Source organism: Haplochromis burtoni, unplaced genomic scaffold, assembly GCF_018398535.1.
Source record: "Haplochromis burtoni strain Fernald_Lab_line unplaced genomic scaffold, NCSU_Asbu1 Contig_127, whole genome shotgun sequence".
Lineage (NCBI taxonomy): Eukaryota > Metazoa > Chordata > Actinopteri > Cichliformes > Cichlidae > Haplochromis > Haplochromis burtoni.
Genome location: NW_024582488.1, coordinates 353,431 through 380,818, shown reverse-complemented (window position 1 = coordinate 380,818; position 27,388 = coordinate 353,431). Strand labels below are relative to the sequence as shown.

The following is a 27,388-nucleotide window of genomic DNA, read 5'->3' as shown; positions in this document are numbered from 1 at the left end:
CACACACACACACACAATAATTGCCTTAAACAATGTGTAATACCAGTCTAAATCCCACCCACGGTCAGTTTTGTGTGGCAGACATTCACGACCACAGTTCAGTGATGTGAGAAAGGCATTAACGCTGCCAAGAATCAGCGCATCGATTGGTAAAGGGCAGCTATAGGTTTTGCTGCCGTCGTTGTAAATATGTCTCAGATGATTAAACTCTGTTGGGCTAAGTTGGCAATGGGTCTAGACAAGGGTTTGGATTTCCAGGGCTAATGCTGGCTGATGGCTCTTAAGCCACGGCCACGGCCACTCTCAGGCTCTTGGCTCTCTTCATATTAATGGGATTAACAGCACTATGGATGAGGGCGTGTAAGCAGAGAACCCCGAGCTATTAGAAACAAAAACTTCCCTGTCCCCCATATCCAACAGGGATGCTATAGTTTGGCCTTTTCATCAATGAAGAGGAAAAGGCTTCTTTTCACTGTGCCTCACCATCTCTGTGGCAAGAAGCACTGGCTCATTTCGATAAGGTTATGACACAAGTTGGCCAGTTCAGAGCCAGCGCCTTTGTTCGTTGTAAAAAGAAAGCTTTGTGTGCTCCCTCTGTTCTCCCTGGACCCAGTGAAGGCGACCATTTGTCGCCAAATAGAGGGGAATTAATCCCCGTTTGTGTTGTCCTGTTGTTTATGAAGGACAAAGAATCAAGACCCCAGAGGTCACTGTTTGAACAGAGCAGAAAACTGCTGAAGCATTGTGCACCAAACCTGTCAGAACCAATTGGGCAATCCCATTACGGCTGTACGTGCTCTGTTACATGCTCTCAAAGTTCTGGCTGTTCTCAAGTGGTAAGAAGACAGAGGAATGAGGTCAGAGGATTCACGGTTGGTGATCCCAAAGAAGCCCGACTGTTATGAATATGCCAGCTAAATTATCCAGTGTCTTGGTTGTATTGCTGGAAAATCACGTCTGTCAGTGCACTCGTGACTTCCAAACTGAATACGAGTCACCTGCTTAAACAAAGCTGCCAGATACAGTAGGTTCATTTATTTGTTTAAATTGATCATCATAGCAGTTACAGTGTTTGTCATTTTCGAACCATGTTTTAATAATGAACAAAGTTCATTAGTTCAAAGTAAGAAAAGTTCATAGTCTAAGGGTTTTTTCACACCTATAGTTCTTTTCAGTTGATGAGTTAGTAAACTTGTAGCTTTTCTCTGTGGTTTGTTTTCACACAGAGAAAAATCCAAGTGAATTCCACTAAAAATGACAGTGTGTGAGAATATTTAGAAAACACAGAATTTATGTTCATTTCATGGCTGCTAGCCTGCACAGAGCCTGACACATCTATAGTACTTGTAATGTACACCTGGTAGTCGCTTCACATCGAGGTCGGATCACGTTCAAACAAAGCGCACCGGAGTTCGAGCTGAGCCGCACCATCACCACGTCCTGTAAAGGGTCTGGGGCAGTTGTTTTGGTCCACACCCAAGTGCTCAGAAGTGAAAACCAACCCGAGTTCAATTTAAATGCACTAAACACGGGTAATGTAGATGCCAGTGCTCTAACTACATTATTGCTAAAAAAAAGCAACATGGTATTAAGCATTGTTTTCAATAAATTGCATGCTCAAACAAGTCTTTTGTCTCACTCCCCTTCCTTCTCGGTGCGTGTTGACGGTCAACTTGGAACCTTGTTAAGATCCAACCATGCAAAATAAGATTTTTTTTTTTGCCATTTTTCAAGTTGTCTTAAACCTTTGATCGGGACTGTATTTTGGTTCCGATGTTTGTGAATCAACCTTTGCTGCATTTAGATGGTGTGTTCGAGCAATGCTCTGTTGCTTCAGTTATTTTAACATTGCAGGGTTGAGGATTTCTGTCTGCTTCTCGTCAGGTTCAGGTTCATTCCTTTAAGGGAAACAAGTGTTAGAAATCCTCTGACTTCTGTTATTATTGTGGTTTAAGTGGTTTTCACATATGATTACAGTATCTGGTGTTTCCTAAGTGTAGTGAGTGAGTCAGATGCAGTGCAGTAGAGCCTGTGGTCTGGCCGGTTGAGCTACTGTGGGTAACCTGCTGCAGCTGCTGCTCCCCTTGGACCTTTAACACTGGGACTTAACAGAAGCCTTTTGTGGCACATATTCTGAAGTTGTGTGCTGTTTGCCATTGAGCTGAGGTTGTACGGAGGACAGATTATTGCACAGTTCAGATGAGAAAAAGGAAATTGAGAAGGACTGCTTGTTTATGAGTTGTTGCACTCCTTTTCTATATATGTGGATGGAGAAGCTGACAGAGCAAATTGGAGACTGAATTCTTGCGGACCCGGACAGTCCCAGCAGTACGAGTTGCCTCCTCCCTCTCTCTTCCCTCACTTCCTACCTCTTACCAGACCACAGCAACGGAAGAAGCACATCTTTTCACAAGCTGCCTCTAATTGATACTGTTGAGCCCTGGGAACCCAGAGTGTGGTTGTAGCGCTCTGAAAAAATGCGTGCAAAGCACAACAGCCTGCAGCATGCCACCCTCTGGGACACCACAGGTTATTTACAACCACACGACCAGTCTGGTCCAGGACCTCATATAGTTTAAGTGAATTAAAAAAAGGGGGGAAGAAAACTCCACCACACTTGGATGTGGCCTTTGCCAAGCCTTTCATCAAATAGCTTCACTGGGAGAGGGCAAGAGTTGAATCCAATCCAGAGCTGTAATCTTAGCCTTGGGGGGCCGCGCACTAAATAGTTGTGTGCGATATGAAACTCCATACAAGATAAAGAAGTAGGTTCCTACTTTTTTTTTCTGTTGGTACATGTGCTTTCCCCGGCAGCTACACCTGCAAAGTATTCAGGTTATTTTCTTTATTTTTTTTAAATAAATGATTTTCTGTATTTTGAATACAGCTGCGGGGCCATCAGGGGCATTTTTTTTTTTTAATTTTCTTTTTTGTGTTTGGACATGTAAAGGTGGAATTACCAAATCCAATCGAATGTGGTGTGAAATGACTGCTTCTAATGTAGCTTGTCATGGCTCGGTGAGGCAGACGAGTCTGACATCTCTCCAGATGGAGAACAGCTTGTGTTGTATAGTATTTCACGCGCGGGGCCAAGTCTGTAGTTCGCTGTTTCTCTCTGTCGTTGTGAACACAATCAACCCGGTGACTGATTGATGGGATCGTGATTGTTTACAGGGTTGATTTCGGCGGTTTATTTTGGCTCGCTGACCCTCGGCATTTGCGGCTGAGGTGTTTCTCTTCAACTTTGACCTTTTACGTATGCGACTTTCGTTTTTCAGCCGTTCTGCCGAGTAAGGTCTTCATCTTCACCACGAGGTGGACTCGCACAGTTGGCACAGGTTTATTCCTGGTCAGCAGAGAAACATTTAGTTTAGCAAAGGTGTCCAAGACAGCTTTTCCCCCCTTTCTCCAACCACAGAGAAAGAAAACCACCATATCAAGCTCTCAATACTAAGGCAGTAAATGGAAGTCTGACTCTGGATTGTGAAAGTTTGGTGGTAAGTCTACATTTTTTTGCTGTGTGCAGGTCTTTTTCTGAGTTAACTATGCAGTGCCTTATAATACTTACCTGATGAAATGTCAAGTGTGCCCCAAACCAAACCCCTTAGTGGCTTCTCCAAAAGAGTCCAGCATTTACAGAAGACCCACTTCTTGCCACCACATGGCAGATACATCAGTGGTTCTTTTAATTAGGAAGCAGTTAAAGAGAAAATCCATCCTCAGCTCTGCTGACTCGCAACCTTTGTTTTCATTAGTGTGAGTGGCTGCTGGGGTCCCAGATGAAGACCCTAACCACCCGACATGTCTGTTCAAACAATCATTCATAAACCTCCAGTCTTTTCTCTTTTTGCCAATATTTTTTAACATAACATTAATCTGAACCACTTAGCAAGTGTTTTGGATTAATGTTATGTTTTTCAGAAGCTTACTGCGCCGTCTCGCAAAAAGACAAATGAGAAGAATGACAATTTTAATAAGAAATGTCTTGAGGCAAGTCAATAAGCGAGAAATCTTATCCTTTTGGCAGATTTCCTTCACTTGTGTAAAGAAAAATGCATTATCAGAACTGAACATGAGCACTTTCACTGCTTCCACCGTTTATTTGATGTAACGCCTAAACATTTCCTAATTAATTATACCCGTCGCTCTACTTTAACTGATAAGACTGGTGACTCCTAAACAATGCGAGTAAAGTAGAGCGAAAGTAAAGCAGGCAGGTAACCTACCTTCCTGTGCGCTCCATTGAGACGTGGCCCCTTTTCTTTGAGGAGAATAGACCTTGATTGGTGCTTCTGTTTTCTAATTGGCTAAACAACACATTCTGAAGTGCTGATTGTCCACAGGAACCCACCAGTTCATTGAGAGGTTATTGATTCTTAGCGAAAAAGAAAAATCCTCCCATAGTTTCCCTGCGAGTGCCACAGACGGATGGTGCTTATTACATGAATAAGGATGTCGTTTGTTTCTTCCTCCAGCCGGTGCAAATCGTATTCATTCATTCAGCGAAGTGTAACCCTGCAAGGTAAAAATTACCTACTTATATTTCTGTTGCCTGCAGCGTCACAGTAGCCTACGTCTCCATTTAACACGTGTGGTCATTCTCCATGTTTTTTTTATGGCTTGATCCAAATAGACGCACTAACATGAGAATGTAAAATAATCTCATTTGTGTTTTGCGTGTGATCTGTTGCATGTAGCCAACAATTATAGGTCAGATTTATAAAGGGGATTACTGTGTATCTGATACTTTACTGTTGGAGACGTTTGGCGGTAAATCCTGTGGATGAATGATGGATGCCAGTTGTCACTATGAACAGATGAGTTGGCAGGAACACACGCTGGCATGTTTTCCTGCTCAATGAGTTTTTAATTTGCGGTAACGACTTGACATCGGCAAATTATGGGTATTTGGAAATCAGAAAATCAGACCTCTGTGAAGGAGCGAAACAACTGTTTCATATACCTGATAGAAGAGTGCCGATAAATTGCTTGTTTTACTTTCATGCAGCTTTGCTTTTCTTCTTCATCTTTTTTTGGGGCTTATTAAAATATATTATTTAGGTCCAGCTTTCCTTAAACAGGCCGACTTTTATAAGTACACAAAATACATAAAAGAAGGTGTCAGGGTAAGAAAAAGTGACATGAAGCATTAGTCAGTACAGCTTCCACTTTTTCTACTGAGCCGCAGTTATTAGACACAATTTGCCTTCATGGCTAGTTTATAGTATTTATTTGTTTAACACATATAATTATCCCTGATTCTCAGTTTGGCTATTGTTGCACATTTGTATTGTTTTCAGTGTAATTGGCTGTTGTTTTCATAGGCACTTTGTGTTTTACACTAAATTACAAACTTGGCTCTCACTCCGTGCAATTACAATTTCCCCTTTGAGAGCCATGATTAAGCTATGCTTGGGCTCCAGACAAGGCAAGCTTTCTTATTGCAATAATCCAAAAAAAATCTAGATTTTACATGGAAATAGAAATTATTTAGAGTAGAAATATGAATGAAAAAAAAAGCACTTTCTGAACAAATTACTCAAATCCCTGTCATCTCATGCTCAGTGTTGCCAAAGTCTAATAGTTTTTAAATATGCTGTCTGAGTATTGTTGGAAGGGACGCATGGTTAGCCCTGCCATCATCACATAATTATCATTATGAATGATCTCATGGCATTTAATAAGAAGACCTCTGGTTTTCTTCAAAAAGTAGCCTGTTTAACATAACATCCACGGTATGATTGATAGAGAAAATGACAATTCAAAAAAATATTGCCTTTTTATTCAAGCAAGCCATCAGAACCTATTTTTAATCTCAACGTTGTCTTTTAAAAGTAAATACAAACAAATCTTCACCCATTCAAATATATTTAAACATGTCTTGATGCATGCTGAATCATCCAGGTAAGTAAATCCCCAAAGTTGATTCTGTTCATCTGCACGTAGCGTTTTCACTCATCCAGGTGACGTCTTCAGTCTCAGCTGACTGCAGGTTTCAATCTTAAAAACCCTACATTTGCATAATGACTGAAACCAGCCCAGTGAAGGAACAATGGGCTGGGAGGTCGGTTCCTTCATCATTAATATGCAAATTCTCATGACCATTGATCAACAACCGCTGCAATGTACTGGTCATAAGATGAACCTGGAGTCAGCTGAGACTGAAGACGTCACCTGGATGAGTGAAAACGCTACGTCCAGATGAACAGAATCAACTTTTGGGGATATTTAAACATGATCACAGGCAGGTCATTAGCTTCTCCTGAAAGGACACTAAAACTGGATCAAATCAAATACAAAAACCAACTAATAGGAAACGTAAATGTAGAAATAAGATGATGCTAAATTTAAAATAACAGTATTTCACAAGAAAAAAAAATACAAGAAAAACGTGCTCCATGGTCTACTAGGTAAAGTGTCGCACCATCACCACACAGTTCCAGCTCCTGAGTATGGACTGTCTCCCTAAGAAGCTTGGCTTTCTCTTGTAATAAAACAGACCAGTGGAGAAAAGAAATCAAAATCTAAGCGTTTCACAATTTTACATCTTTTGTGGTAGAAAGAATTGTTATATATGTGTGTATATAAAAATGTTATTTTTACAAAGGAGCTCATTCTCAGACTTTGGTTTACTGTAAGGATGATTCAGCTGCAGCCACAGTGTAAAGTGGATTATTGTTTAATCTTTCAGTCTGTGGTTAATTGCCTGCTTTACTTCTCTTACTTTATTAAATCCATATCCTTTTGCGAGGGATTTCTTGTGCCGGTGCATGTGCTGTAGTCTGGATAGTTCTCCCATACAAATAAAAAAATAAAATCAACATCAGGCTTTTCTATATTCATGATTCTTAGAGTTGAAACAGAAAGCCTTGAAGGTAAGGTGCATTTGATCTCCAACACAGGTTTCATCACAGCATTGATGAGTGAGATGAAAGAATATCAGAACTGGTCAAACATCGTGTTCTTATTTAAAACATTGATCAAAGCATCGACGTGTTCCGTCCCAGTACGGGATGAAAACCCAGTTCTCCTCTGTGGGCATGCACAGCGTTATGGCCACAGCACAGTTACTCCCTCTGACAGCTCTAAACCTTCAAGCGGAGGTCACTCGCATATTCATAAACCTCAGCACAGATGACGTGGATGCCGAGTTCTAAATATTTTCACATGTGCATAGATATTGTGGTTTGTTGAGAATAAACAGCAACACAAATGATTTCAGAGTCAGCTGTTTCCTATATAAATAGCTCGTGGCAGATTTTGTATGATCCCAACGCAGAACTCGCTGCAGCATGACAAGACGATGTAAAATCTGGAGCAGCTGAGAGCATTCACCTTGTCAACGTAATAAAAACCGCAATGATGCAAGTTTAGCCGTGTGTGGTGCAACCGCTGTCTGATCTGAATCCGTCTCCTGCCATCTTTGTGCAGTAGCCAGCATTAGTTTTACTGGAAAATTCGCCTTAAGTCTCCTCGGGATAAACTGTGTTCCTAATATGCTACAGTTTTCTGCTTTTTCCCCTTTTTTAAAGAAATAGAGGATATTCTAAACTCCCCTCATTCACTAATGCTTAACAGGTCAGCCACACTTTCTAAGTAGAGAAGATCGTGTTGCATGTTTGGAAAAATGTGAAATAACACGCGATGCCTCGTGGTGATTGTTAAGCTGATGCAGGTGAATAAGTTGTTCCAGGAATGCAGAAACACTTGCCTCAATCTTTCAGCAAAGATGACTAAATCTCATTTACGTCGTTCATAACTAGATGCACTGCTGTGGAAACATTTCCTGGCATAGCACCAGCATCAGTATTTTCTCTGGTACGCCTGCAGTGTTTGAGCTCATATTTACTGCGTTGTTTTCAGCAGCGCTGGTCTGTATTATAGGCTCAGGCCGATGTGTTTATGGCTGTTGGGACTGTGTTTATTTGTTCAGGATTTAGAGTTGTTTATTTGGGACCAGCAGCTTACAGTACGTCTATTCAGGCAATTTAGACATTTATGAGCTGGATATATATAAAAAAAGAGCTTCGTGTTCAGCAGGCTTTACCTCGAGAGTTTTGGTATAGCTAAAAATTCTTTTGGTTTTAAGAAACTCGTGAAATTTCTGAGTTTGACTCAGAAGCAAGTAAAGGCATCGATTTTTGCTTCTAAATTAGAGTTCAGTGATTTGCTTAAAAATGTTACTAATCCAGGGTTAGTTTTAATTCACTAATTTGCTGCACTAATGGGTACGTTTGCAGGTATACTATCACTAAAGCACTTCTGGATGGATGCAAACTGCATTTCGTTGCCCTGTACCTGTGCATGTGCAATGACAATAAAGTTGAATTCTATTCTATTCTATTCTATTCTATACTGTATATTAGGGGTGGGGAAAAAAATCGATACTGTGTAGCATCGTGATATTTTGTTTGCTAATAATGTATCGATACAGGGACAGCAGAAATCGATATTTTGTTACAAAAAAGGTTTTTGTGCTCTGACTTCAGAGCATGTTGATCCTTTTTCTGAGCAAGAATCCTGACACTGTCCAAATGTGTTTAACTTGTTTTTTGGCAGCAATAAACATGACAGTTTACTTATTTTAATTTAAGACATGTTTTATTTTAATTAAGTTTAAAACTTTTTTATTTAATGTAAAATTATATTTTGTTTTAATTTACTTTCAAATTCTTCAGTTGCTGAATGGGCTGCATAGTTTTCATATTGCATAGTTCAGAATAGCTATAATTGTACCAGATGGTTGCATTCAGTTAAGTTGGACTAGACTGTAATACAAACCGTTCAGTTTGTCAACAATAAAACTGAAATGAGAGAAAGACTGAGTGTGAGACTTTGATATTAGATAAATGAATATTGATAAAGTTTACCTTTATGTACAGAATCTGAATATCGCAAAATATTTTAAAAAATTGCAATAATATCGTATCGTGCGTTAAGTATTGTGATAATATCGTATCGTGGGATGTTTGGTGATTCCCACCTCTACTGTATATTGTGTATTTGGGATTACTTAACAATTTTAACTCTGCAGATTTCAACTGAAAGCATGCTTTGTGCTACTTGTGGTTATTTGCATTCAGCACATGGTTAATTAACGTACCATTAAACATGCAGGTTACCAAGTTCTGTCTCAGCTTTCATAGAATTTAATTAATCAAAGCAAAATGATCTTAAAATGGGCTGGTTAATCAGACATTGTAATGGTTTGGGCTGACTATGTCATTGTGTTGGCTCCCTACATCAAGGATAACTGGTTGCCTATAACCAGCTATCCAGTAAGGCTGGTACTACATGTGGCAGGATCCCTCCTGGCTTTGTGAAATGAAATGCCAACTACAGCCCTGAGGCATAGCTGACTGGAAGAAGGGAAAAGGAAAACCCATGACCCAACAGGAAGATCAATACTACACGATAAAGCTGTGGAAATGTTGCTGCAGCTCTTTGTTCTCATTCAGCCTTTGCTAGCAACCAGCCATTTTACCACATTAGAGCTGAAATCTAATTGCCAAAAAAGACAAACTTATATCAGTGACACAGGCCATTTGTTTTTACTGGCCATGTGGTTTTTCCATTCCAAGGCCGAGAATAATTCTTTTAACTGCCCACCATTGTAAGTGATATCAAGGATATAAAATACACCGTGGATGCCCAAAATAGCCTTTTAATATCCAGCACCATGACATGGAATCACCACAAATAAAGGGAGACATCACACAGAAATCCCACATTAAAGGTTCCTGAAAGGATTCAAACTCAAGTCCGTATTTACTATTAGAGATCGTTGAGCTCACATGTTTGGATCGTAGACTCACGTGGAGCAACGTGGTGTCCGTCCATTTTCCACCGTATACTGACATTTGCTTCAGGCAAAGTCTGAATAATTTGTTGGTATAACATGAATAATACAAACAAAGGACACTGAGGCAGCGATGTTGTGGGCATGTTTTTTAAGTTTTGGTTCACCTTCATTTTGTCTTTGATCTATTTGTGGGTGCAGTGCACAGTCGAACCATGCAGTGTGGAATTTGGCAACATCATCTTCACAGTCAGCATTTCTCAGCCAAGAGAGGGGATAGGTCAATTGCAAGTGCACTTTTCAAGTCATAAAAATCCATATACAAGTATTTTTCTTTGGGGTTTTGGGAGAATTTTTCAGCCTCTGGAATGGCAGCTGAAGGGTTGGAGGGATAATAGCTCACTTTGCACCTCATAAAGTCCGTGAGCACACCTCAGGTGCTGCTGCTGAAGACCTTATGCTGAAGGTCTCTCAACTGACAGCCTCAGAGCAATCCTTGTAAGCTTTCAGAGGTGGAGAGGAGTGGTGTGCATCCTGTCTGCCTCCACACAACTGATACGTGTGTTTAACGTACTTCACCTTAAAACACACTTATAAGGATGATGAGACACTTCCATAAATTTAGAAAGTCATAGTTTAGCAGTCTTTTCCTTCTGGATGTCCACAGCTGCCAGTTGACTCTAAAAAGTGCCAGAAGGGTATTTCTTTGCCACAAATGCAGAAGTCTGGCTTAAACCCTCGGCTACTGAGCTGAACATAATGTGTGTGCTGTGTGGCATTTTAACCCAGTTTGCATGACTTGAATTTTTAATATCTGCTGAGCTCCAGGAATGTACTCTGTTTCACTGAAATAACAGGGTTGGGAGACTGCAGAGTCTCATTGCATTTACCGCACTTGATTTTGTGGTTTGCAGAGCTTCGCTAACACCCACCAACATGTTTAGCACCGAGCTGGAATTGAACTTCGCTGAATGAATTATGACGAGATACACGGGCAAATGACCATTTGTTTGGTGCTTACTCTCACAGATGTGTACAGATTGGTGCTGTGTGAGTCTTTTGTTAAACTGCTCAAACGATTGGCAATACTGATTGATCATCTAAGCTGTAGGAAACACCAGAGACCAGAATTGGCTCTGATTAATGACCTTGATGTCACTTGCTTTGGTTTCATTGTTGCAAAGAACCGAGCTTTTCATCACAAAACGTGAAAATCATACTTAACAAGAATAAGAGTTTCTCGCCACGCCAGCAACTCTACGACAGTGCATGATTTAAAGCTAATCGAGTTCTTAACACACCCTTAGTTCATAATGAACCTCTGCTGAATACATTTCACGTTTGCCATTTGCAGTGTAAATGCCCATATTAAAAAATGCTTGTAGTAACACAGCAACCACAGGACACTTAGATCCATTTATAAATTCACACTTGGATTCACAAAGTTCATATAGTTGGCTAGCATAATTCAGCCCTCACCCCACTGAAAGCAGCTGTAAGCATCCCAGTTTACCCAACTGGGAGAGGAATTTTTGGAAGCAGAACATGAACAACTTGTTAGCCACCGACTCCGCCCTTGGTGGAAAAGGGGAAAAGTTGAAACTGGCACAAGCTACCACAGAACTAGCATTGGTGGAAAGGTGGGACGGAGGGTGTGAACTTTTGCCCAGTGGTGCTTTGGACAAGAACCAATATAAAGAAGCTAATATGCTCATGAATAGCAGGTACAATGCAGATAGATTAAGAAAGTGAAAACATGTAGGGCAGGGGTGTCCATCTCTGGGCCTCGAGGGCCGGTGTCCTGCAGGTTTTAGATGTGTCCTTGATCCAACACAGCTGATTTAAATGGCTAAATGACCTCCTCAACATGAGGCCTGGTAATGAACTCATCATTTGATTCAAGTGTTTTGACGCAGGGTGAGATCTAAAACCTGCAGGGCACCGGCCCTCGAGGCCTGGACCCCTGATGTAGGGAGACGTGCTCCAAACTTTGTGTTATGTTCTAGTTTTTGTTGCATTTCAATCTAAAGTTTGCTAAAGAGGCTCCCGTGAAACATTTCATAGATTTTTTATTTTTTAATTTTTTATGTTTGGACAAAATGTTGTGCAGGTTGATAAAAAAACACGCACCATGACAACACCTGTAACATTATTCTAAAAAGAAAAATGTATTTGTCTGCTCTTGGGTCATAAGTTAAGATATAAAAGGGAGGTGATATAGAAAATGTAGTATGCAGCCAAAAATGTTTGACTTAATCATAATTCTGGATTATATATGACTTACTAGGTAGGAGGCTGAAATGAATCCATCCTCCCATTTTTAATTCACTGACTTGTTTCAGGTCAAAATGAGCATAAAACCCTGCAGGTTCATATAACTGAATCCCACTGTTGCACTGTTGTTTACATCTTCTTACCATTTTCCAGACCCTGAGGCAGCTTTTGGGTGGTTTGGGACACTTTGTTTGGACGACTAAAGCTCTCTAACTTAAAATATCTTAAAGTCAGTCACTTCACAACTTAAAAAAACACAATAGCATGTGAGTAAGGATACATGTTAGTCATACAATAGGCTTGAATATTTCATCACTACTTGCTCTTGTGAGAGCATCACAAACAGAGCCAGTGCAATTTCTCAGCACCTCGCCGTTTTGGTCAATACCACGCGTTAAACGCGCACTTTCTGTCAACATGGTATTTTTGAGATTCCGGCTTTCCCGCTCCTTCACGAGGAAATTGAGTTGACACAGTGAATTTCTTTCCATTTAAGCAACCTTAAATACTTAATGCTGTTTTGTCTGCCCCTGGGGCCCGCTGAGTGCGCTTTGCACTTTTTCCGAGCTGGCACAGATTCTCATTACCTCTGGAAAAACTTCCCGTGCTCATGTAAAACAGTGTAACCTGAAGCTTGAAATATTTTGTGGGAGACTTAACATCGTCCGCAATCTGGTGTAGGTGATCCCGCTTCCCAAGGCGAGTTGGATAGAAACAGTCCAGCAGAGGACGTAAAAAGAAACGGCATCTGTTACCTTTTAACACCTTTAAAATCTGGACAGATTAGCATCTTTGTTTTCTCAAAATACCTTTTGTTAAAATAAACATTGCAGTTACTTTGGCCTCTATCGCCTCACATGTAGCAGATATCAGGAAATGTGTAACTACTGTGAGCACTCTTTGCAGAGGTGAGGTTACCTGGGGAGGGCACAGGACTATCAGCGGCGCTGTTCTTGCCCATTCCACAGATTTTCTACTTCGACGCTTTATTTATGAACATCTTTAAGGATCGAGTCGTCTCCAAATAAACGCTGATGACACGGACCCATCAAAAGAACGGAATCACAATATGTTTACAAGAAATCATCTGTTGTGTGCTGAAGGAAGTTATTTCTTACTCCCTGGTGAGAGAATCTATTTCCACCAGCAACTTGTCACGCCGGAGCCACCCGAACAGAAAATCTAATCCCAGCCTGCTGGATAATGGGCCTTTGAATCCTCGAGGACCGGCGATAGCAATTGCCTCTGAGTTCATTGGAAAGCAGTTAGAATTTAAAAATGTGTGTTTGTTTGGGTGTACTGTTGCTGTGTGTGTGTGTGTGAGAGAGAGAAATGGAGCTTATGTGAGTAGATGCTTGTGTGTGTGGGTTTTTTTTTATGAGCTCTTTTGAGTGATTTCCCAGCGAGGGTGCGTTTTACAGCTGGATTCCTCCAGGATGAGTCTGACTTTTTGATTGAACAGCCCCACGGCGGCCTCTCAGTCCCCAGTCTAATGAGGATCACGTCTAACAGGTGGTCTCTCAGAGCACGGCGAAAAGAGGAATTAGCGGGTAATGCTTGTTTGCTGTGTGTGCGTAGAGACGGTTATTTATATTCCAGTAGCAAAACGTTTTTTCTGCATCCAGTACGAAAATGAAATCATCAATACGATATTTCTTGGACCGTCTGTCTGTCCAAGTTCTATACTATAAACGCTCAAGAAAACCTGAAAGGTGTTCTCAGTGTGTTGGCTGATGCTATTGACCACTGTGTGAACAGGGCCGTGAAAACGCTGCTTTTTTCCCCGCCTCCAATTTGGACACATTACAAACAGCAAATTCTATACAGGCGCAATTAAAAGTGTTGCTGGAAATGTGGTACAAGTGTTAATTGTTTGCAGTTGCAATTCCAGTTTATTCGCTTGTACACAACGTTCGTTTGACTTCACAATAAGTGTAAAGTGTTTGCGTGATATTAAGCAGTAATTGTGTCACACTAAGCAGCTACAAATTACTAACATACAGTACATAAAGCTGTTTCTATAAATTTCACAGTAGAGAGTACAAATGTTGTTGTTTCTCCACATTAATGCGATAGAAAAAGAAAAATGCCACACACGTAGCTCGCTGTTGTTTTTTTAGGCGTTTGCTTTTACAGATTCACGTAGTCACCGACCGCAGCCGTTTAATCATGACTCGAGTATGCAGGGAATCAGAAACAAAAGCATATGTTTAGCAGGCCTTTTGTGAGATCATGAAATGATGGTGTGTTAGAATGCGCTCGGGGTGGGGTAGAGTTACATGCCCCCCTCTCTCTGGTGTTGCTGCTGCAGAGGACTTTTAATGCTATCTGATTTGAAAGCTTGTGCATAATTCCCATGGGGTTGTGGTTTGTAGGTCATTGTGCCATTATGGTTTGTTCCTGGTCTGTCTGAGGCAGGATGTATGCATGCGCCTGACTGTGTGTCTGGATGTGTGCGGGTGGGGGGAGGGGGAATGGGCACGGATGCTTCATCTCCTTGTCTGGTTGAAGCATCGTAGCTTCTCCATACGTGGAAACATCCAACCCACCCACCCCCCGCCGCCACGGGCTTGACCCACAAATCCCTCCTTCTAGGCAACAAAGGGATTATGGGGGAAATGGACTAATCTACTTCTGCGAATTTACGTATTTTGGTGTTTACCGCACAAACCTGGCATAGGCTTAATGTTAGAGTGGGAATAAACTGTTGCAAAAGTTGTTTGTATTTACAGTTTTTATTCTTTTTATTACCCAAACCTACAATTTCTGTGTTTTGTGCTTCCTGTGCAGGCGAAGGAAAAAAGCCCACTGCAGTTCTAATCTGAGAGCCTTTGTTTTCTTTATTTGGGATACTTGAGAAGGAACACTGGGCTTGTAAGGGGCCACCTGCAATAACAAATTACTCCCCAGTGTCTAAGAAACATCCAAAAGCAGCACTCTGGATGATTTTTGTCTTGATTTATTAATATTCTGCATATGCCCGAGTGTACTCCATGAATTATAGCTAGAGGTGCTGCAAGATGAAAATATACCTTTGCGAACAGCTTCCCAGCCAATTATATTCAGTAGCACATACCAGAAATGACAGTTTGTTACTCGGACGTATACTTGGAGAGCACCTTTCACCTCAGAATGGTATTTCTGGCCTGCTAACCTCAAGCATCTTTGATCTCCTCTTTCGGTTTATATCTGGATGTCGTGCCTTTATCTGACGGCGAGGTGGGAGTGAAATGATAGCGAGTGAGGGAGGCTGAATAAGGATGAACGTGTCACCTCGTCTTAGGCCAGACAGATTGCGCAGAGGCTTTCGAGGTAGCTGGCTCTGCAGCGTTGTTTAAATGTTCCTGTCTTGATGGTGTGATACAGCATCTCCCAGGCTAATTCAGACAGTCCAGAGAGAAATAAGCCATGCAGCAAAGGTTAGCACGCTGGAGTGACTGGAAGCAGATACAGTGAAGTCTTCTTGGCTGGGGTGACTTTATTGTTCTTCCCCAGAAATTCTCAGACGGTTGGAAATTAGCCTGTATGTTGTTTGCACAAACTCTAAAATGATTGTTTCCCCTCCACATTTGGCCTTGTGATGAAAGATGTGTGTGATACTCTGCTGGATGATATTTATCTTGGAGGGAAGAGCTTTGATTCTGCACCACAGGAAGAACATGTGGGCAGTTTTTCTTTTTATGTTGCACACAGCCGGATAGCGTTTGACTCATTTCCAAACTTAATCCCAGATGCCGGACATGGGTGGTCACATCCTTGGTAATGTTTCACAATGGCCGTTTAATGCCTGTTTTTTGTAAACCAGATATTGTTTTTGTGTTTGTTTATTTAACTGGCTGCCCACAGAAGTTAGCACTAAACTCTCATATAGGTGTTTCCTTTCCAAAGGATGCGACCCCAGAGATGCTCCCATCCTTTATGCCTTCCATGATGAAAGCCAGACGGTGGGGGTGGAGCAAAACAATGTGGATCATGATCACATACTGTAAATACATGAAGACAATCCATTTGACCAAATCTGTTGTTTAAAATAGGCATTACTCTTCGTTACTTTTAGTTAAAGAAGATGATCTCTGTAAGATTAGAACCGTCTTCTGTAGATGTGGGCGACTTTCTTAAGCTGACCGCCTTTTTGAGGTCTTCATCATAATATTCTGTAACAATATTTCTTGCCCACTTCATGATAAAATCACCTCATGGAGATCTTCGTGTCCATGAACCTGGGACTTTTACAAAACACTGGAAAAACAGACAGAAAATAGCTTTAAAGATAAAATGAACAAATTTACTCCTGTGTTGTTTTTCTGTTTAAAAAAACTGTCTCAAAATATCCAGTTGAGTCATTTTTTCATTAAAAAAGTATCTTAACAGAATTTCCAGTTTTTGTTTTGTCTGACTTAAACGTCAGTTTTGACTTATCTGCAGATATCATCTGACACACAGCCGTGGCCTGTTCGTGAGCCGATGGCCCTGAAAGATGCAGATATGGTGGCCTTTTAATAACTCCGAGGCCTCTCGCACAAGCGTGAGCCTCCCTGCTCCCTCAGCTCCTCTTTGCGCTCCGTATGAAATGAAAGGCCCTCTGGTGACTTGTTGATCTTGTTACTCAGAGTGTGAACGCACGGTTAGAATGACTTGTTCACTTCTTTTTTTTTCACTCAAATGCAATTATGAGTAGCACAGACTTTAAAACTGGAGCTTTTACAGCTGCGTAACATTAAATATCATATTTTACAGCACTGAGACACACGACCCTATCCAAGAGCAAAAGGCATTTTCCATGTTGCAGTTTATTTAACCTTATCTGAGTTGAATTCAGATGGCTGGCTGCATGGAAACAGGAGTACTGCTGAGCTTCCTGAGCACATCCAGGCTACACTGAGGCATCCATCACTCTGTGTAATAAGCCGTTGAGTGCTGCTTGAAGTGTGCGTGTGTATTTGCAACACAGTGCTCAGTGCTGATGGATACCCAGTGACACTTGTAAGATACGGCCTAAACATCCAGGACGAGGACTGCGGGATCTCATGAGCAGCATCACCAGCCCGCTGCTCTGTGAACTGTTAGCAGCGGATAATGCGGCTCTAAAGCCTCTTGTGTAAGTGACCTGATCACCAAAGGCAGGGCAGGAGGGGACAGCGAATGACGTAAGTGTCCTCCCATTCTTCCTTCCAATTCTGCTCCGTTTTCTGATCCCGAGCACTCGAGAGGTCAGCTGCTCCTTGCCGTTGACCCTAATTCCTTAAGGAAAGGTTTCCTGGGAAGAGACACTTCTTGCTCCCTTCCCCCTTTTTGGCAGATGACCTGGAAACGGTACGCAGAGCAGCTGACGCAGACGGAGACTGCAGACGAGGCACTGAAGTGCCTGAACTGTGTCGCTGGTTTTATGGTGTGATGAGGGACATTGTTCCATCTGTTTCCTGCTCCTGAAGGCTGCAGCATTTGCAGGCAGATCAGGATGAAGACAAATGAATAAACGGAAGGATGAGTCATCGCTTTATTGTCATGTTATGACAAGTGTTTCTGCTTGAGCGTGTGAGGCTGGAAATATTGACAAGGCTGTTAAATAACGTTGAACATGTTTGTTTGTCAAGGATTTCTATAAACGAATGGGACAAACAATGGGCAGCGTCGCTGACGACGTGTCTTCCTATAACTCGGTTTCCGTTGTTGGCTTCATGCTAATTGTTGTTCTCCCCTCCGAAAGCCATTTGCTTATTAGGTAGGTCTTCTTCTTTCAGCTCGTCGTCTACCTCTGCACTCAAACCCATCTGTCTCTTTCTCTCACCGCGTTCTCTCGTCTTTCTTCCTCCAGCACCTGTCAAATCTATTGTCGTCCTCGGGAGAAGAGTAAACCCAGAGAGGCATGCTCCTGCGACCTGTTGAATGGCCCTCTCCCAACAGGGCAGGTTCCTTTGTTCCTTGAGCCTTTCTTACCAGGTCTTGAAGCAATCAGGAAGGGGGCATCCGTCTTTCCATTGAGGGAGGCGTGGTCCTTGCTGCTTGCTGGGTGTGATTACGGACCACACATGGTCGTGCTCCAGTAACTCACCAAGACCGGGGGCCTCGGTTTGTGGGCACAGACCCCGACTCTGCCTCCTCTCCTTCCAGCCAGCTTCATAAAGCACTCTTCTTCTCAGCCTTTTGTTAGGACCCTTTCACATAGCTGGAGCTATGCGGGATCCTTTGTCCTCCTATCTGGGGGCCCGGTGCCCCAGCGTCCACTCCCTCAGCTTTGTTCGATCCACCTACAATATGTCACCAACAAGTATTTCAGAAATGCAGTGAATACATGTCTTTCTGTCACAGTGAACAGAGCCTAAGTAAAGAAGAGGGGAAAAAGGTTTTTAGTTTCATGTTGCTCTGCTGATGATTTGGGCTGTTTATTGAGATGAGCTGATAGCATTGATGTAATAAAAGGACTAAACTACCATCTCCTTCGTTGTTTTTATGATGCTAGTGAATAAGGAAATTCAAATCTCGTGTACAATTGCATTTCAGACAACGCCGCAGCCCGCATCAGTACGTAACTCCCATCACAGCTTTTTTGATCAAACCTGTAGACATATTTATCGTACTTGGGTGAATTAAAAAGCCAAAAAAACAGGCATCAGTCTTGCGTCTGCGTCCTTTATATCTGTCCCTCATGTCTCCACGTTTACTGCGGTGTCTGACTTTGCAAGCATAAATCTTTATGTGCAAACCTTATTAAGTTTCCTTTTTTTCCTCGTATCTGCAGACTGGAGCCTTTTGATGTTTGACACAAATGTCAGTCAGGTTTTTTTCAGTATATTGCTAATTTAGAAAACTTCTGTCAAGGCCTGCAGCTAACACCGGTTATTAACACGAGGCATACGGGATGTTAATTTATGTCACTTTATTTATAACCTTATTCTTATTTTAGAAGGATTTCTCTGTAGATATTTTAAAACTGTCATTTTATGGATCTCATTGAGTCATTTACCGGTTTGCTCTGGTTTACCATACGAATGGTTATGACTTATTGGTGCTGCCAGTCTGGCTGAAGAATAAAGCACAGCATACAGTTGTTCATTTCATCAGACCTCTGCACCACATGGTCCTTTATTGTTTCGCAGCTAACCAGAATTACACTACAGAGAAACCTCAAAGAGAACTTGCTACCCCTTGGGTAGAAGAGACCTTGAAAAAAAGGATTTCTTGTTTAACCCGTTCAGGTCACTGTGCTGTCGGCAGCATTCAACGCAGTTTAAAACATACATTTTTAGCATCCGTGTAAAATGTTAAACTCGCTTTACTGACCAACATTTCATTGCCAGACACGGTCTGTGACATCACACCATCTTTTACAAACTTTTGTAAATCTGTAACATTTATCTTTTATTTATTTTAAAATATGAGCTTACCACAGGGAAAATGATCCAATCGAGCAACTCCCCCTGTGGAGTCACATGGCTGATTATTTACGCAGCCTCTTTAGCAACCAGATCTGCCCTTAGGACAGAGACTATAGATTGATGTTGTGTGATACCTGCTCTCAGACACCCACCCAAACACATCGATTTCTGCTCACGTTAGTTCAAAGCCCGCTGACCTAAAGCTAACGATTAAAGCTAACGATTAAAGCTAGTGATACAGCCTCATCAACTGTTACTTTATTGATATTATTTCAGTGTTTTGTATTTTGTAACCCGGGAGTGTCTGTGTTCAACAGCTGGCTTTGGAAAGCCTGGTAGTGCTGACTGTTGCAGATCAGCTCAGCATCTTAGTTTGGGATTCAATTTAGCTCGACAAAGGGAACTGAAGAAAATTGCCTCTGAATGTTATTGACTTGGAGAAAAAGATTAGCTGTGGAAAGTCTTTTGTGGAGCAGTGACAGCAGCAACAATACAATACAGAGAAGACATGAAGAAGACATGGCAGGAAACAGTACTGTTAATAGAGGAAGTTTCCCATTTTTTGCTATTTCAAAGCACAAAGATTAGATTAGATTGTTATGCTTAATTTTATGGGTCTTTCTCTGTTTGCTCTTGTAATTGTATCAGTGTAGCAGTATTCTTTCTTTTGTGATTAAAAAAGAAAAAAAAAGATTCATTCATCCATTTTCTTACCACCCGTCTAATTCAGGGCCATGCTGGGGGGCCGGAGCTCATCCTACATGAGAATGGAGCAAGAGGTGGGGTATACTGAGAAAGGCCCACAGTCCATCACAGGGCTCACACAGAAAAGCAAGCAAACATACTCTCACACCTTTGGACTACTTAGAATGACATGCATATATTTAGACTGTACAAAGAAGCTGGTGTGCCCAGGCTCAGGGAGATGATGCAAGAGTTCACTGTGCTAACCGCTGCCACCCAGGAGAAAACAGGACTGTCCAATAAAATCAAGGTGAGATAAGTGAATTTGAAATTATTCACCGTGTCAGTTGAGTGGGGTGAACGTTTTGTACGAAAATCCTCTGTGACGCTGGAAAACAAAAAAGGAACTGTGTGTGACGCGAGTGGACAAGCTCCTCAGTAATAATTGAAGGTATGGCTTAACTGTGCCCCATCAGATTGTTTACTTGTGTTGATTTTTGCACTTTCGAAGTGGAAAAGTAAATGAGGAAATTCAGGGTCTGTAAAAAGCACAGGCCTCGGTTAAGGAGTCAGTGCGGTTTGTGCGATTTAGTGGCTGTAAAAATTCAAATGCGTAAATGAGCCTCTCACAAAAATCCAAATTGACACCATGTGGAAGACAAAGCATTTAAAAACACATAAGAGGCTATTTGGGTTTTTTCGTGGTTATGTTCATGAGTTTACGATGCAAAGCAGTCTCACGCAACGGAAAGCAACGCTGGAGATATTTACAGTGAGCTCCATTTGTATTAACAGACAACTTCAGGCCGCGCAGATGAGCCTCGTTTTATTTCAGTCATTTTTTCCATCTTCCATATTCATGGACAAACCTCGTTTATCAAGCAGAAGCTGAGACTGTTGTTGATCTTCAAAGTATTAACTTCAGCAAACTAATCTTTCGTTTCCAGTTTCAGTTGAAACTAATGACAGATTACTTCATCACTGTGCACAGCCTTACACTCACACTGGTTATCTAAAGGGAAGCAAACACTAATGCAGTCCAGTCTGTCATAGACAGATCTGTGCCGAGTCCTGACGGAGCACCACAGGCCCATCCCTCCACATTAACACCGACAGCAGCCTCATTACTATCACGTGGCTGTTGATTTGGGCTCTCTGTGAATCTGCTACATGTGCATTCAATTAGCACTGGAGTCCAAATGGGAGCACTAAGAAAGGCTGGGTTGAGAGCAGTGTGAGAACACTGGCCTGTTGTCATAGTATCTAATCAAATTAGTCAGCGCTGCATCCTTGAATGCTGCCATTCATTAATGCAGTGATTCTTTATATATTTAAATTGTTGACTGCAGCATGTTTACTACATATAAGGCCCCGCCCTCTGCAGCTTTGTCATATTTGTTCGCATTTGATTGATCGCAAGACTTCTTGAAAATAGCCACTAACCGCTATGCCCAGAGAAGACGGGCTCTGTGAGCACGGCTGCATTAAAGGAGCTTCTTCATATTTAAACAGACATAGCCGTGAGATCTGAGACGAGGCGCAGCTGGTTCTAATACTGAAGATATAAGATGCTAGGGGTACTAAAGATGTCTTCTCCTTTCTGCTCTGTTGGCATTCTCAAAGGCCCTTCCTGCTCTTAAGCTCCCCTGCCATAAACATCACTGAACAGAGGTCTCTGCAGTGATGCTCCGTGATTCATGCTCAACCTTCGGGGCTGCTGAGTCTCGTAAAATGCCTTCGTGTAAAAGGGAAGTATGATGGCAAAACGCTAGATAGATGAGCAAATTCACTCATGTGTTGCTTTTCTGCATACATGAACTCTTCCACAGGATTTTTCCATCTTGCTGTGGTTGTTCCATCCATCTGATGTGGGCTGGAATGAAAAGCTCCATGCTTCATCATACTCCCAACCCGAGCGAGAATGCCTAAATAGCCCAATAATGGCTGAAGGGGTCGTATACGCAAACTGAGGAAGAGTAGGTTCTCTGCTGCTTCGCAGTGTGAAAGGGATGCACCCTGAACACGAGAGAAGGAACAAGTCAAACTAATTTATTACCGTGTGCCCAAGAAGGTCAGAGCACGACAAAAGCCCCCTGTTGTGAGGAAGAGTGCTGTGAAGTGGCCCCCTCCAAGCAGGGCCTGTGTGACTACCACGGCATTAGACATGGGTCAGCGTTGGTGGAAAATGCAGTTGGAGTAGTCTGAGGATAACAATTTTAGTCTTGTTGGGCTGTGACATTTATTTTAAAACACTCAGTGGAACTAAACTTAATGGAAACATTTCCAGATTTTGTCTTAATTTGGTCAAAAGCCCAAAAAGACGCCGCGCGATTGAATGTTTCAGATTAGCACTGACACTTTAAACATGTTAACATGCTAAAGCGAGCAGTTCCTTACAGAACAGTCGACACAAAAGAGAAGAGTTAGTGCCTGAGAAAGAGAGGGATGTGTGTGAGAGAGGGGAGTACAGGGGTGACCCAGCAGCTCTTTGCTGTCTCTCTCAGCCCTGCACATGCTGACAGATTTATTAGATGCAATAATCAGAGTTTATATCACTCAGCTCTGCACGGGCAGCTCCTCATAATTGTCTCTTGCACCTGGAATAAACCATAAACATCACACAACTTTACACTTGGCCCGAAAATGTGACATTTAGATGATTTACTCAGAATTCTGTGGCTTTGGACAGTGATTGAGGGTCCGTGTTGTCTTTTGAAGATCGCCAACATCATTCTTTAAAACAGAAAGACAATATTTTATCCTTGTGATGCATTTTTTCCTTGAACCGAAGCTATTCGGGGAAAATTTTACTTCTGTTTTTAAATGCACAGGTTAGTAAGCACACCCTTGGGATGCAGTACTAGATTGGCCGGATTCTTATTTTGTCAGTCCTGTTTTGGCCAAATAGAAGTGTGATTCACTGGTTGGTTGGATGGTTTGCTGAGCTGATCAGTATTCAGCTCACACCCTGCTGTGGCCATCCTGTACCCCACTGAAAGGCTGATCAGGGATGCTAGGCAGCAGGCAGGGGTATTCAGCGAGCTCTCTGCAAGCTCACTGGACGAGCCTGGCCCACTTCAGACTCAGTGTCCCAGTGTTTGCTTGTCTACTGTGCCATGAAATGGAGTAAGGGTCCATGACTGTGCCAGTGAAGCAATGCAAATACACTGCTCGGGGGGAAGACCTGGGGAGGCTTAGGAGTGCTGCTGGGTGATTTGGACACAGTGTTACTTGCTACACTCTGAAGACCACTTAGATCCTTTTGAATGAGTTTGTCTTTATTTTTTTATTGTGTGTGCATATTAAACATAGTTTTTAAACTTTAAGCGCAGATTAGAGCAAACTATCCACAGTACTGGAGCGCATGTCCATTAGAAGAAAGTAAGAATATAGATCAAAGGAAACGGGCAATATAAACTTGGGTGCACCACCAGTAATTAAACTCTTCAACATACATAGGAGACTAGAGCTAGGCTCAAATTATATCCACGTAATTGGCAGGAACCACGATTTCCCTCATCTCTAGCCGCCACTTTGCCTACAAAGCCACCGGCTCATCCACTCTTACCCTCATCAATTAAAGTGACTGAACGGGATCCACAGTAAGGAGTGACAGTGCTCTTAATTTTCTTTTAATATTTATTGAACTTGTTTCCAATTTTCAATTCTTATCAATTACATTAAAATGAAGAAGACTGAAATATCCGTAATGTTCACTCGGGCCGTTTTAAGAAATGGTGTTATAAACATGCTAATCACATGTGTCAAGGGGAAGAAAGAAGCTATTCATTCATGACAATGGGGATTTTATGGTGGGCCCCAGCAGTGTGTTGGCTTCAGCAGATACCCCACAATGGCACTGGCTCTGTTTGTCTTCTTGAACTGTCGTCTCTTTTTCATGCATAATCTATGAAATCAGTCACTGACTCTTTTAATCTGCAGTGATAATGAAATTTGGTTTAAGATGCAGAATGTGTGGGGATGTAAAAGCAAGCCAAATCAAATAACTTGTTTTTGCTCAGCTGAAATTACACTTACACTTTCTTGTTAATATTGTTTATAGATTTATTGTTGATCCCTGTTCTTGATGCTTGATTTGGCAACGATTTTACGCCAGATGCCCCTCCAGATGCAACCGTCCCCATTTATCTGGGGTCGTAACCAGCTCTATTTATTTCTTTATTTATCCTTCTAGTCAATTAAAAAGTAGAAAACGCACTCATGCATATACGAAGTGTAACCTAGTGGGAGAATGACCGGGTAGCGTGCTCATGAGAAGGAAAACTGGAAAGAACGTTTGGGGAACAGAGAGTGGGCTACCACTGCGTCTGTGTGGGGAGACCGAAAATACCAGCGGGCTTCGTTTAGATATCGAATCTCCACGATGACATAAAATTGGCAGATCTTCGCCAAACTCTCTTCTTTTTACATGCTGAAATCGTAATAAGTATTTTATTCTGAAAGGGTAACTTTGTCTCCAGTGTACCGGCGTCCAGGCTGAGAGTTCTTTAGTCTGATCTTCATCACCTGATTGAATTAGAATCCGATGAGAACGCCTGACTTGTACAAAGATTCCTCTTACTAGTAAAATTCAAGTGTTCCACTTTGTAAAATTGGTTATTGATATGCTTCCTATTTGCTTCTTGAGTGCTGCTGAATATTTTTCTTCATAGGCATACGAGGCACTTGGTACTTTACAAAAACCTTTACTCTTGTGTAATTTATTTCTGGTCACATGCCCAGCCTGGATGCATTCTGTGGGGAGAATGGTTTGCCTATTTTTATGTCATTTTCCTTCAGGCTTTGGAGGATTTAAAAAAGGAGGGGGGGTGGTTAGTTTGGTCATACAGCTGTGTTTCCCTCATGGCTTCATCTCAAATTCATTGAGTACTTGTCATCAGGATTTTCCCTTTACATGTCCTTGGATTTCAATCTCCTTTTTAATATCCAGGCTCGTCTCCTATGTGCTGCTTAGTCTCAACCATAAAGAGCCAATCAATCTTGAATGTTCGATGGCCTTACGTGGAATCCTGCAGTCATTAGATGTGGATATTTTTCTCCACCCTGCTCCTTCTGCATTCTTATTATACATGAAATTGTTCCAGTAGCTCTTCTCTCTTGATCTGCCTAAGAGAGTAAGGAGATGGGGAGATTTCTCATGGATGTGCTGCTTTTATTCTGGGTTTATAATTGCATTGTGTGGTCATAGCAGACCTCTTCCAAGGCCGGTAGTCCACTCATCTTTAATATGTAATTTGTAACCAAACCATGATAATAATCTTTGCTTCCAAAACACAGCATCAAAATGAGATTTTTCCCTGGCTCGTGACCCCTCGACCATATCTCACAAAATTCAGCCTTGTAGGTTCTGCAGACAGGTAGACACAAAGAAAAGTAGGGATTTTTTTTCTTTCTTTCCAAGTCAACCATGAACAAAGAGCCTTTGACAAACCAGAAGGACTGACTGATGTATACGAGAATCGGTCAGTGCCCCGGCAGCTTTCAGAAGTGGTGTGAGAATGGAAATGATAATTTTTGTAAAGCGACGAGGAGGAGTTAGTCAGGCATGTGATATAAACAGACTCCATGCTGTCTTTATTTTCTCAGTTCAGCGGGGTCACACACACATTCTTGTTTTGGTGACCTTACACTTTTCTAAAAATATTGAGTTTAGGAAATGTTTTTAACATCTCTCAGGTTTCTAGTTTCACCACAATTATTCCAATTGGTCGCAGCATGCGTAGTAGAACACACACTCCAGGCTCACGAGCCTTAACAGCCTTTTTCTTCTCGTTAAATATTTCATGCTGTGTAAGTAAACACGCCGTTTCGTAAATAATCAAAAACTTTGCTCATATAAAAAAACAAATCTCAACAGGGATAAAAGCGCAGTTTCTGACACGACCCTGTTTCAGTCCACACTCTGACAAGAAAACAAATGTGACCGATTAAAGCACGTGAATGAGATCCAGACAACTTGTGGAGGAACTGAGGATGGTAGCCAGAAGCAGATGATTGAGAAAGAGTAATGGGAGGTAGAAAAGTTTTTCTGAGGCTTCTCTTGTTAGTGGCCACATGATCCGTCTGTTCCTTCGGGAGTCGGAGTACAGGCTGGCGGTTGGAGGAGGAATGTGCTCTCGCCTGGAAAAGGCTCGCAGTGCACAGAGAGGTCCTTCCTGCTGCCAGCTCTACCGAGGAATGGGCCCAGCCAACAACAGAAACTGAACCTTCCTCTCCAGCTGGCCTCTTAGCTGGTGCAGCAATGGGGCTTCGTGATGATGATGATGACAAGAAGCAGTGGATTTATAATTAGAAATACAGCGGAGAAACTGACCGTATCCAACCGTGTTCATTTATTGGGCGTGTTTGTGTAGTTGTTGCAAAGTGGATCGTGTTGTCACACCTCCTCTTTCTCTGTATTCCTCGATTCCCTGCTTGTTGAGTGTGTTAGCTGCTCACTTGCCTCTGTGACATATAAGAAAGAGACAATCTGAGAAGTGAGCCCTGGCACGGTGGCTCAGTGGGTCTTTGCCTGCCTCACATCGCTTCTGTCTGTGCTTTGCTGCCAGAAAAATCTGGTGTGGTTTTGAGGCGATATATATTCTATCTGGCCTCTTTGGCTCCACCGCACTATGCAATGGAAAAAGAGTACACTCTATCCAGAATGGCTTTGAGATGTAATTGAACCATAATGCCTCTTATGTGAGGATTTTGCAGAGGAATGAAGATCTCGCTTGACAAATGGGCCAGAGAAAACGAACTGGCGTATCTGAGGGGTGAAGTGTAGAGTTGGGCTACTGACTCGTGAGCCTGCTTCTTCAGTGTGACTGGAGAAGATTGGGAAAAAAATCCAGTCATTTGTCTGCTGACATTCAAGGCATTTCTATTATATCCCTGTTGATTATTTCCATGCCCTTTCCAACATCCTGCAGCCTGTAGTTTCCTTAGATCCATCATAGGTGGAGCTATTTCTGCTCACCGGTTTCACAGAGACTGGGTGATGGATCATTTTGTGATTTGATGAATGCTGAAGTGCACCTCACCAAACTTCTCATGAGCTTTCTGCTATTGAGAGCTGGGCTTGTGCCAAGGTATTCTGCTTAAAGTCTCAGAGTGGCTGAGGAAGCAGTTCATTACCTTTGAGACAACTGGGTTTTTATACATAAATTCTTCTCAAATTTGTGTTTATTTTAATCATATATTTAAAAAACTGCTCGTCATGAGGTGTTGAACACTCCGTCTCACCTTCTCCCAT

General features: G+C 42.0%; 1 protein-coding gene across 1 annotated transcript in view; it reads left to right on the top strand.

Annotated features, from left to right (window-relative positions):
- Nucleotides 1-27,388, top strand: part of tmtc2b (transmembrane O-mannosyltransferase targeting cadherins 2b) — a 70,436-nt gene that overhangs the window by 9,500 nt on the left and 33,548 nt on the right. The window lies entirely within an intron of this gene.